The 11,739-nt window shown below is 36.0% G+C and overlaps 1 non-coding gene across 1 annotated transcript; it reads right to left on the minus strand.

The window, feature by feature from the left end:
• Positions 1-10,343: 10,343 nt before the first annotated feature.
• LOC140856733 (small nucleolar RNA R71) lies at positions 10,344-10,449 on the minus strand. Its single transcript, XR_012140338.1, has one exon. It is a non-coding gene; the product is annotated as a small nucleolar RNA R71 (small nucleolar RNA).
• Positions 10,450-11,739: the final 1,290 nt, after the last annotated feature.

The following is an 11,739-nucleotide window of genomic DNA, read 5'->3' on the forward strand; positions in this document are numbered from 1 at the left end:
AATCTATCTAACATACATAAAGTAGATCTAATTTACGGCTAACAGGATCGATCATATGCGATTTTTATGATGCTGAAATCAAAATCAAATTTAATTAAAATCAAAAACCTGGAGATCCGATCTTCATACTTTTGTGCAGATCGATGATCTCCGCTGTTGATGATTGTGATAATTCGATGAGGTTCTCGTCAAGCCGCATATGTGTCCGGCCTCTACGAATATCCACACGAAATCTTTGATTTGATTAGAGACTCCTGACTTTATTGGGGTGCTAGCTTCCTTACAGAAGTCATCTCCTAATGGTTGATACTAATTTTTTCCATCATTTTCTCTCAGACCTTCTCTGAGATAATGGAGAACCAGAGGAGGAAGAGGAAAAAGAAGGAATAGGAGAACCTTTCTCTCTATTTTTTTTTCTTCTCACAAAACCCATGCCACCCTAGGAAAACCCTAGGAATCTAATGCCCACAAGAGGAGATGCCTCTGTCCTTTTTTCTTATTTTTCATCCCAACACCAAATTAGCATTGAAGAAAAGGACCCGATGCCCCTTCCTATGTTTCTCACACACAAAACTTCCTTTCGTTTGGTGAAATCTAATTCCAACGCACAAACAAAGGTTTCCTTTAAAAGTGGTGTCCAAAGGGTGTTAGGATGAGATCAGATTTCATTTTGATAAGGAAACAAATCAAATTTCAAAACTTCCTTATCTTTATCCTATCTTTGGCATTGAGAAGAGGGGGCGACTAAGGGGCTATGACATTGGTTTCTCATGCAAAAAAGAGGGGACATGTGATTCCTTAGCATGGACATGTGGGGCCATGCGCATAAAGGAGAAGGAAGAGAGTCCTAGTCTAATGGGACTCTCATTTATCGTTTTAATTGGATCCCAATCAAATCAAATTTGATTGTACCCGATAAGAAGAGAAAATCTAATCAAATTAGAAATCCAATATGCTCAATAAGAACCTAATCCAGTTAGAAATTAATTGAACCTAAGTTCTGATCAAATTATAAATTTATCTCCCGAGCGATTTAGTTATCCCATAATTCAATCAGGCTTGATCTAATCAAATTCAAATCAATCTAAATTGAATCCAATTCAATTAAACTTGATTTTAGCCCCATTGCTCAATCAAATTGAGTCAATTAGCAATCTAATTGCTAATTAATCCTTCTACAACTTACTAACGCTTAGCGAATTACTTTATTGTAACTCTTGCACTGTATTAATCATTAATCATATTGACGATTAGACCTAATAGTGATTCATAATCGTTAATCAACCATCAAATCGGATAAAAATCTCTTTTGTGTATGACTTCATAGGTTCTATTCTATCTGATAGTGAGATTTACTGTGATCTCCATCACAATATCATCGAAACTCCTTTCGATGGGTTGAAATGATTCCAACTCTACCCATCAAGGGTCATCGATCATCAAGACGATGCTTAACGATTCTCACAATCCATCAATGACATCTAGCAGTATGTAATGACAACTCAGAAAAATAAAATATTGAACCTCTAGGTACAGTTACCATATGATTTGATCCTTCTATCCTGAGTTCCGATAAGATAGAGGTCATGGATAACTAGTTAAACCCCATCGTCTGTCATATGTAAGATTTATTCGACTTGAGTTCATATGTGAAAACTAATGAAAACTCTTTTCTATCATTCACTCTACCCAGGCCTAGATCTTCTGTACTCAATCTCATAAACCACATAGGACTACTCCTTATTTATCAAGATCAATAGATGCCCTATAGGTGTGCATCTTACTCCTACAGTGAACCTACTGCAGCCAACGTCTACTACAAGGATCCATATAGCTAGAGACCATATCCATATATAGTTAAACTACAGCAATTTTACTATAAGCAGTCAAGGCACCATAAGTCTAAGGACTATTTACACTACTGCAGCATCGAGTATGTCAGAAATGAATGGATAGACATCCATGTGATTACTCATGTTGGTCATACTCAGTATCATTATTTTCTAACAATCATCTACACTCTCGCTCCAGTATTCCTACACTGTGGACTTGAGACTCATCTATCCAAAAAAAATGATCTGTGCACTAATCTAACTAGATCAATCACTGTCCTCATGATGATCCATCGATCAGAAGTATTTAGAAATCAATCACCAATGACATATGTCCCAAATTTTTAATTTTTGAGAATATGTGTCATCATCTAATTAATTCTTTAAACAATTCATGGATACATGACTCAACATGAATGAAAATTAATCTGATTTATTTTATTCAATTATAAAATTATGCCACCAGAAAGGTTACATGTGTCTGCCAACTTAGTTTCTAGGGCATACCTCTAATAGGGAGAAGGGTGCGCATGTGAGAGAGAGACAGAGAGGAAAAGGAGTAGGACAGGAAGTGGGCTCGGGCCAGTCTGAAGCCCATCAAGCCGATCCGACTTCGGGCCGGGCTTCGGACTAGGCCCAAAACAGTTCAGATCAGGTTTGGGTTAAATTATAGAGCCCATTTATCTTTCGAATCGGGCTCAGATATACCCTTGGCCAGGTCCGAGCCTGGCCTGAAGTTCAGCCCACCATTTTTGGCCTAAACCCAGCCTAAATTTCAACCCATTAGCCCGACCCGATTTCATGCCCCTTAATTTTTATGAGTTACCCTTCGTGAGTGGATAGCCCCTGACTTTTCATCTTCGGTCTTCTGACTCTTTCCAAATTTTTCATTCGATGCCCTAGCCCTTGGCCGTGGACTGTGGTCCTTGTCTGTCTGCCGGCCATTGCCATCTTTGTCTTCTCCCATCACCGACAAGGGTGTCTTGTCTTCATCTATTGGCCATCGATGTTCGTCAGACTTTCGGACGGCCTTCATCATCTTCCGACTTCTATCTTCTACTAAAAAATAGAGACCGACGGTGACAATCAGGCAGAGAGATCCCTTATCATCTTTCATCTTTCAATTTTTCACCATCACCGACTCCAAGATTCTGTCTCCTCCCATAGTCTGATTTTTATTTTTCTTTTTTTCAAAGATAGGACAGGGTTCTTAGATTCTCATGTGGTATCTATGTTTGGAACTTATTGCTAAGTTTTAAAACTGGTGGTTGAAAATATTTGGGTTGAAAAGATCAGCATTTTTTGTCAAGATTTTTGGTAGAGTATTTAGGTTCTTTGTTTCACAATCTTGATAAGATCATGGGATTGCATGTGGTGTTAATGGTCTTATGATTCGAACTTCAGTTTGTCGGAAATATTGATTTTTCTTTTTCTTCACCTTTCTATTGGGGTTCAGATAGACTCTTAGATTCTTCTGAGGCTTTCTGTTTCTCGATCTTGGGTAGCCTAAGATTTATTAGTGGTGGTAATGATCTTTTATTTTGCATTCTAGTTCTGTTGTCAAGAATATGGTTTTTTTTTCTTTTACTTTCCGTTAGAGTATTAAACCTCATTTATTGGCTCTACTATTGGAAATAAATTACTGGATTGTCTCAAAGGACTAGGATTATTGTTGTTTGGGCGTTGGAAAGAATTTTTGGATGCAAGCAAGAATTCTATGTGCATTCATTTCATTTCTAATATGGCTTAATAACCTACAGTTCCATATTTTTAATAGGCATGATATGGGCCATCTGACAAATAGATATGAGAGGATGAACATCTGTGGTATAGTCATAATTATGAAGAAAATGGAGGACCCTCACTCTTGCTTAAGGAAAGAATGCAATACTTTGTGTTTTATCGATTTTATTTTCATCTGTTATGAGCCATGTGTTGTTGCATAACTCTTTATTTATCAAGACCTTTGCATTGATGCATTGGGCATTGTTAAAATGAAATATGTGCAGTATTTGTAAATTTGCATGATTTTAGAAGTTATTTAACTCTAAGAATTATTTTACCCCCAAATTTTTATTTTTTCCTTGAAATCTTGCATGATTTTAGAAGTTATTTAACTCTAAGAATTATTTTACCCCCAAATTTTTATTTTTTTTTTGAAATCCTCATTATGTTTCATCTAATCTTTTAGGTTTTTGACTGATATCAGGTGGCATAAATTTTAAATCCTCTTTTAGCCATGTGCTGCTATAGTGCTATTAAGTATTGGTTGATTGGTGCATAATATTTTTTCTATTGGATTTTCTATTCTGATAGTTTTTAATTTATGCTATAATTTGACATTAAGTAGTTCTTTTGAGTAATTTATAATGTGATTTGTGCAGATTGTTTTACTAATGTCTGAATCAAAATGGGTGAAAATGAGACTATGGAACATATAAGGAATGAAGGTGACAAAAATGAAGATAATTCTGAAATTGATTGTGACAAAAGTTCTAATAAAAGATCTTGGGTATGGACTCATTTTATTGAGTAAAAAAAATTTGATGGATCAATAGCTATATGCAAATATTATAAAAAAATATTAAGTGCTGGTACGAAAAGAGGAAGAAGTCATCTTAAATGATATCTTGAAAATATTTATAAGAAATATCAAAAGAATCCAGTTAATCAAATGTTGATAGTAGCAAGTTCAAAAGATCTGATAAAATCTTTTAAATTCAATCAAGAAGAGAATAAAAAATTACTTATAAAATTTATCATATATGCCGAGCTTCCATTACGTATTATTGAGTATCCTATTTTTTCAAATTTTATGAGATTTGTTCAGCCATTGTTTAATATTATTAATTGTTAGACAGTAAGAAATGACTGTATGGCTTTATACCAAGTAGAAAAAATAAATTATTTGATATATTTAAGAAATTAAGTTTTCAAATTAGTTTCACTACTGATATTTAGACATCAAATTAAAAAATTGATTATATTTTTCTCACAGCATATTATATTGATTCTGTCTTTATTCTACATAAGAAGATAATTAGTTTTAACAAACTACCATATCCTCATATAAGTTTTGCAACTGAAGATGCTATTGGAAAGTGTCTTCTTGAATAGGAAGTAGATTCTAAAATATATGCTATTACTTTAGATAATTGCTTTATAAATGATGGTGTAATTAGAAGGATTCAAGATCATTTTTCTTATGAAATATTATTTAATAGGGAGTATAGTCATATTAGATACTGTGTACATATATTAAATATTATGGTTCAGGATGGGATAAAAATAATTCATGAAGCTATTGAATGCATCAGAGAGATTATTAGATATGTATCTGCATCTCCATCTCGAATGTAAGGATTAATGAAATTACACAAGATATGAGACTTTCTGTTAAAAAAAGGCTGAATTTGGATGTTGCTACAAGATGGAATTCCACTTATGAAATGTTGACTGATGCAATTACTTATAAAGTTATTTTTATTTGATATACAACTGAGGATTCATATGTATGTCCTAGCAATGATGAATGAAAACAAGCTGATGTAATTCTTAAATTTTTAGAAGGCTTTCTAGATGCTACTAAAATATTTTTTGGTTACAAATATCCCACATCTAATTTCTACATAAAAGAAGTTTAGAGAATTGGGGCTTTATTGATGAATGGGAGTGTTGATACCAATAATAATTATGATATAGTAAAGCAGTTGACATATGAGATGCAAAAGAAGTTCAACAAATATTGATCTCAATACAATATTTTATTCATCATTGCTTCTATTTTGGATTCGAGATCAAAGTTGATATTTATAGAGTTTTATTATCAAATTGTATTTGATGCAAAGAAGAGCAAGAAGAAGATGATATTTGTACTTATCTTTATAAATTTTATAATGAGTATGCAGATGCAACTAGAGTGTAGCCTTCTATAGGTTCAAGCAAGCTAACAGCTGATTTTGATGGACAAAAAGATATAAATTTAATTTTTTTTTAATTTGAGTAAAATAAAATTTGGCATGGATTTTGTTCAGTTTAGAAATCAAAGTTCTTCGAAAAAGCCAGAGAGATCAGAGCTAAATAGTTATTTGGATGATGATGTACTTTCTGATTTAAGAGACAAGCAGTTTGATATCTTGGCATTATGGAAGAACAATACAGTAGTCTATCATATATGATTTTATTTGTAGTAGGTCCACTCCAAGATGGTTATTCAATGACCCATATACAGTCTCAAATCATGCAACGGCACAACTAGGAGGAGTTTTGGTTCAATTGATCTTAAAGCTGGATTACTATAATACATGTGTTAGCATGTGGAAACAAATACAGAAAGGAGATAAGAATAATCAGCTTATTTGCCAAATCAAAGGACTACTGTTTCACTTCAAGGATCTTCTTCACAACAAGGTGTCAAACACATATTTTCAGCTTCAAAAATTACTGATATGGCTATGTCTTCAAACTATCTATCCTACCCTAAGCAATATCTGAATTCAGCTGCTAATGAATTCCAATTTGTATTTCATGGCCGATCATTGTTACTACTTGGTTGCCTCATCCCAGAACTATAGGTCAACGACATCTTTCCCCTAGCAGTTTTATTTGAGATTTCTGGATGCTCTACATCAATATTAGTTCAAGGGGCAATGCTGTTATCCTTTTTATAATATCATTTTGGCTTAGTTGTGCAATATCTATTGTACATTCCAAACTCTTGTATGCTTTGCTGTTTAATATTTAAGTGAAAACTCCACTTTTTATCAAAAAAAAAAAAAAACTCTTGTATACTTTGCTGTTTAATATTCAAGTGAAAGCTACACTTTGCTGTTTAATATTCAATGCCTACAAAATTACTATGTTCAAATAAACTTAGGTTCGGGCTGGCATGATTAGGTTTGGACCAGGCCGATTAGTTTCGGGCTGGCCCGATTGGGCCCAGGCCGGGCTCGGGCCTCATATTTTAAAAAAATTTTAGGTCAAAGCCCGGCCCGAAGCCCATAAAAAAATTACAGACTGGGCTCGGGTAGGGATGTGGCCCGATCCAGCCCGGTCCAATTCCCGCCCTAAAAAGGAGAGAGCAGGGGAGAGAGAGAGAGAGAGCGCGAAGGGGTTACTAATCCATCAAATAGGGGAGGGAGAGGATTCTTTTTTTTGTTCCTCTGGTGGTATGCAGCTGCCCTGCATCCACGAACCAGAATGTGGCTAATATGGAGGAGAAGAATACGAGGGCACCTGAGACTAGGAACACTTTGAAAGCATATTCTTTTGATAGAACTGCATTGCCACGGCCTGGATGATCATCAGCTATGTATCTCCTGGGGAGAGTGAAACCAGTAGCAAATGTGACCATAGCAATCAACACAGAATCACTCTGAAAACAGGGATCCTCCCACCAGATTGAAACTTTGAGAACAGGAAAAAAAAAAACCACCCATCGTCTAAGCTTTCCTTTTGGCTGCTCCAAGCCTCCCACCCGATTGAGACTCTGAGAATGAAAAAAAAAAGAAAAAGAAAAAGGGAAACACCCAACACAAAACCCCATCCATCGTCTAAGCTTCCTGGTGGCTGCTCCAAGCCTCCAACCCGATCGAAACTCTTGAGGATGGGAAAATTGAAGAACATTAGGGAAAACATAGGAAAAATCAACGAAAATAAAGGAGAGATAGAAAAAAATTAATGGTAAGGCCTTTCCCCACACAGATGATCATTCTTTTTCCTTCTCACTTCTTTTCCTTTTCATTTCATTATTTTTTTCATAGATCTATGGGAAAGGAGAGCACTTGAGAAAGAGATGAGACGGGTTTCTTAGGTGGCTAAGCTTCTCTATTCGGTCACTCCAAACCTCTCACTTGTTTGGGAGTTCAAGGGGTGGTCACTGCTGGAGCCAGACAGGAGGCAGCACTTGTGAAGCCGGACCTGAAGTAGCCGAAGGACAGGCCTGTGCACTATTGGAATGCCAACAATCTAGCAGCAGAAAGAAAAAACTGGCATTGTCACTACAAACTAGTGATAAACATTTAATTTAAGTCATTTAAAATAAAAAATTATATTTAATTTATTTTATTTATTAAAAATTTGATGCTTCTTTTTATGTTTTACAGGAAAGGTGATCGCCGATACAAAGAGTCCGATTCACAGATCAAAAAGACTCAAGTTTGAAGAAAATTAGACTTAAAACTAAATTTAAATAAAAGAAGAATGCATATGGTATTCTAGAAAATGAAGATACTATGCAAGGAACCCAAAAAGGATATAGATGTCATTTTAAAGAAACAAAAGTTTTTTTTGTAATTTTTCAATCAAAAAGGGCACGCGGAAGGAGCACATGGGCGGACGCGCGGGCACGGCATCGCGGCAGTGGGCGCGGCAAGGTGGGCGCGTGGGTTCGCGGGGAGTTTGGCAAGGCAGACACAATGGCGAACAGAGGGATATTAAAATTAAAGGAAAAATATATACTTGGAAATACTTCAAGAGGAAGAATTCGTATTTTCTTTATCTGCTTGTGATCTTTCTATCTCATCCATCCATCTTTTAGTCCTTAGTATTTTCTTTAGTCCCACATCGAAAAATCATGTAAAACTCCTCCCTCCTAATACCTATAAAAAAGCTTTTGTACTTCCATTAAAGGGGGAGCTCAGAAATTCTTCTAGAACCTTGCATAGAGGAATAGAAAGGGACTACTTCATGAGCAGCTAGGTTAGTAGTCTCGGGAGTGGAGAAAAAAATTTGTAACGACATAGAGTGGATTTATTGTTCTAAACTTTCTTGTATTTTTTTATATGCAATAAAGATTATATTTTTTATTTAAATCATCATGAGTTCTTTATTTGCTCTCTTTCATATGCTTTTATTTATGCTTTCCTGTTAGATTAATATTAGGAACAACTTTTACTTTTCGGAGACGCACCGTGATCTATGGGTACGGGGCGTGTCGAGGAAAGAAGAATTGTTTACCTAGTACTTTTCAGAGATGCACCGTGATCTATGGGTACGGGGTGTGCCAAAGAAAGATAGATATTTTTTTTAAGATTAATCGTATCTATTTAATTAAAAAAAAAGAGATACAACTCTACTAGTGCAAAATTAATTCAAAACTTTCGAGCTCTTTATTTTCTAATTATATCAATTTTAAAATAATTTATTTTTTAAATCAAAATAATGCTTCTTTCTTTTATTTTGCAATCTCAACTTAGTCCAAGATCTCTGAGGATACGATCTCGACTCATCCTACCTACGTAGTGAGTAGAGTTATTTTTGGTGCTATCAACGACTATGCATCAAATTTTGGCATCATTGTCGGGGACCTTGGCACGGTTGAATTAAAAAAAAAAATACTGACATTTCATAACACTTAACTAAAATAGCGTAATCTCAAATATAAAAATCTCTAACTTGATTGGACACCTTGTTCCTTTGCATTGCATCTCCATAATTAACTTTAAGGGTGCAACCCAGTAACTAAGATAAGATAAGAATTTGATCACCCTTACTTAGCCCACAAATCACTCCCTTGCATTTGCATAACCTAGATCTTAATCTAAAATTAATTAGATGTTGACCCCTAAGGATTTCGAGCTCATTAGAACAAGTGACCTTGAGAGTTGAACCAGGTTAGACTTGGTCAGCTAGCTGGTGTCTAGACAAGTGGTTTGCAGGACGACTGGGCCCAAAGGAAGGTGGTTTTTAATTGGTTCCGTTCGCTGACCTGGTCAATTTAATTGGTGTCTAAGGAAAACAACGGGGGGACTCCCACCGACCTTACACTTATCTGGCCAGTTGGTTGGTCAAGCTCCGACTTGGAGGGCTTGAAGGCTAACTACAGCTAGGAGCTGTCTAGAACTAGAAAAATTTAGGATAGAGAGTCCACTGCGTGCTAACTTGATTGTAATTAAAATCTAACCACAACTAATTCTTCCATTAGTTTTAGGACTTCTTAGGATCTCTTCTTTAGAACTCTTTTCTCTCTTCTCCTCTCCTCTTAAAAAAAAAAAAATAAGCAGACTAGGATAGTCCTACATAGACCTTTTAGTTGCATGTTAGGTCGACGATCACTAAAACCCGACTTGCAACCATTAGACGAAGAATTAGAAAAGACTCTTAGGACTATCCGAGTAAGAAATATGGCTACACCTGGTGAGGCTAATCCTCCATGCTCATTGAGAGAATATTTCACTCCATCCTCATATACCTACTCTCCATGCATTCAAGCACCTCCAGTAGAAGCTACCCAATATGAGATTAAGTCTAACATTATTCAAATATTACCATCATTCTATGGACTTAGTAATGAGGACCCATACAAACACTTGGATGAATTTCTTGAAATTTGTTCCACAGTAAAAATCCAAAACTTCTCCGATGATGCCCTTAGGTTAAAACTGTTCCCTTTCTCACTTAAGGACAAAGTCAAGCATTGGTTAAACTCCTTAGATTCTATAACCATTTCAACTTGGGATCATCTTCAGAGAGAATTTCTCAAGAAATACTTTCCAATTGAAAAAATAAATCAAATTAGAAAAGCTATCACTAGTTTTTCTCAATTGGAGGGTGAACTTTTTCATGAGACATGAGAAAGGTTAAGAGACCTCATTCGTAAATGTCCACACCATGCTGTCCCTAAATGGCAACTTTGTCAGTATTTTTATGATGGTCTATCGGAGAAACACCGACAAATGGTTGATGCATCATGTGGTGGGACATTCATGCAAAAGAGTGAGGATGAAGCCTGGCAACTCTTTGAAACACTTAGTGAGAATTTTCTACATCATATGTCTGCCACCTCTGGAGAACAACCCATGCTTCAACAAAAAAGAAGTGGAATTTATCAGATTGGAAACGTCATGGATATCCACAGTAAGGTAGATGAACTGTCTCAAAAATTAGACCGTCTTCTAAATACTGGACAATCCCCGATTCTACCTAACCCAATCCAAGAAGTTTGTGCATTGTGTGCAAGTCTAAACTATTTTGTTAATGAATGCCCAATCGTACCTTAATTTCTTGAGTTTATGCACGAACAGGTTCAGCAAGCTCAAGTTCAACAAGCTCGCAGACCAGGAAATGATCCATATTCGAACACTTATAACCCCGACTGGAGAAACCATCCAAATTTTTTTTGAAGACCATAACCAGTGGTTGGCCCTGCCGCACCTCGACCTCAATATCAGGACCCAACATATAGGCATGGACCATACCATCAATTTCAAAATGCTCCTCAACCGTCTACTACTGGTCACAACTCAGCTTTTGAGGAAAAAGTTCTGAAAGTATTAGAAGATTAGAAGTCAACACTCAGACCCTTAACTCCCACACACAATCTATTGCTAAGCTAGAGACCCAAATAGATCAACTAGTGACTGCATTCAGTAGGAGGAAAGGAGAAAAATTACCTAGCCAATCCGAGAGCAACCCAAGAGGATAATTTATGATTGAGAGCTCTAATATTCCATAAGCTTTTTTTGAACACGCCAAATCAATCATGACTCTGAGAAGTGGGAAGGTCATTGAACACACTAGTAAAATCAATAAGACCGACCCTAAACCTCTAACCGAAGCCAAATCACCCAAGAACAAGGAAGACCTTAAAATAGAGAATGAACCAACTGCACTAGAATCATCTTACTTGCCTAAAGCCCCATTTTCGGATGCCCTGAAAGCTCCTATTCCTGTAGATAAGAAGGGAGGAAGACTCGACGAGATGTTAGAATTGTTTAAGCAAGTCCAAATTAATCTTCTCCTTCTAGACGCAATCAAATGGGTCCCTGCTTATGACAAATTTTTGAAGGATTTGTGTATCTAAAAATATAAATCTAGATCACAAATCCCAAAGAAAGTATGCCTCACTGAACAGGCTAGTTCTTTCTTCCAACATGTCACTCCTCCAAAGCTAAAGGACCCAGGAGCC

The sequence above is a fragment of the Elaeis guineensis genome, chromosome 3 (assembly GCF_000442705.2).
Source record: "Elaeis guineensis isolate ETL-2024a chromosome 3, EG11, whole genome shotgun sequence".
NCBI classification, from domain to species: domain Eukaryota; kingdom Viridiplantae; phylum Streptophyta; class Magnoliopsida; order Arecales; family Arecaceae; genus Elaeis; species Elaeis guineensis.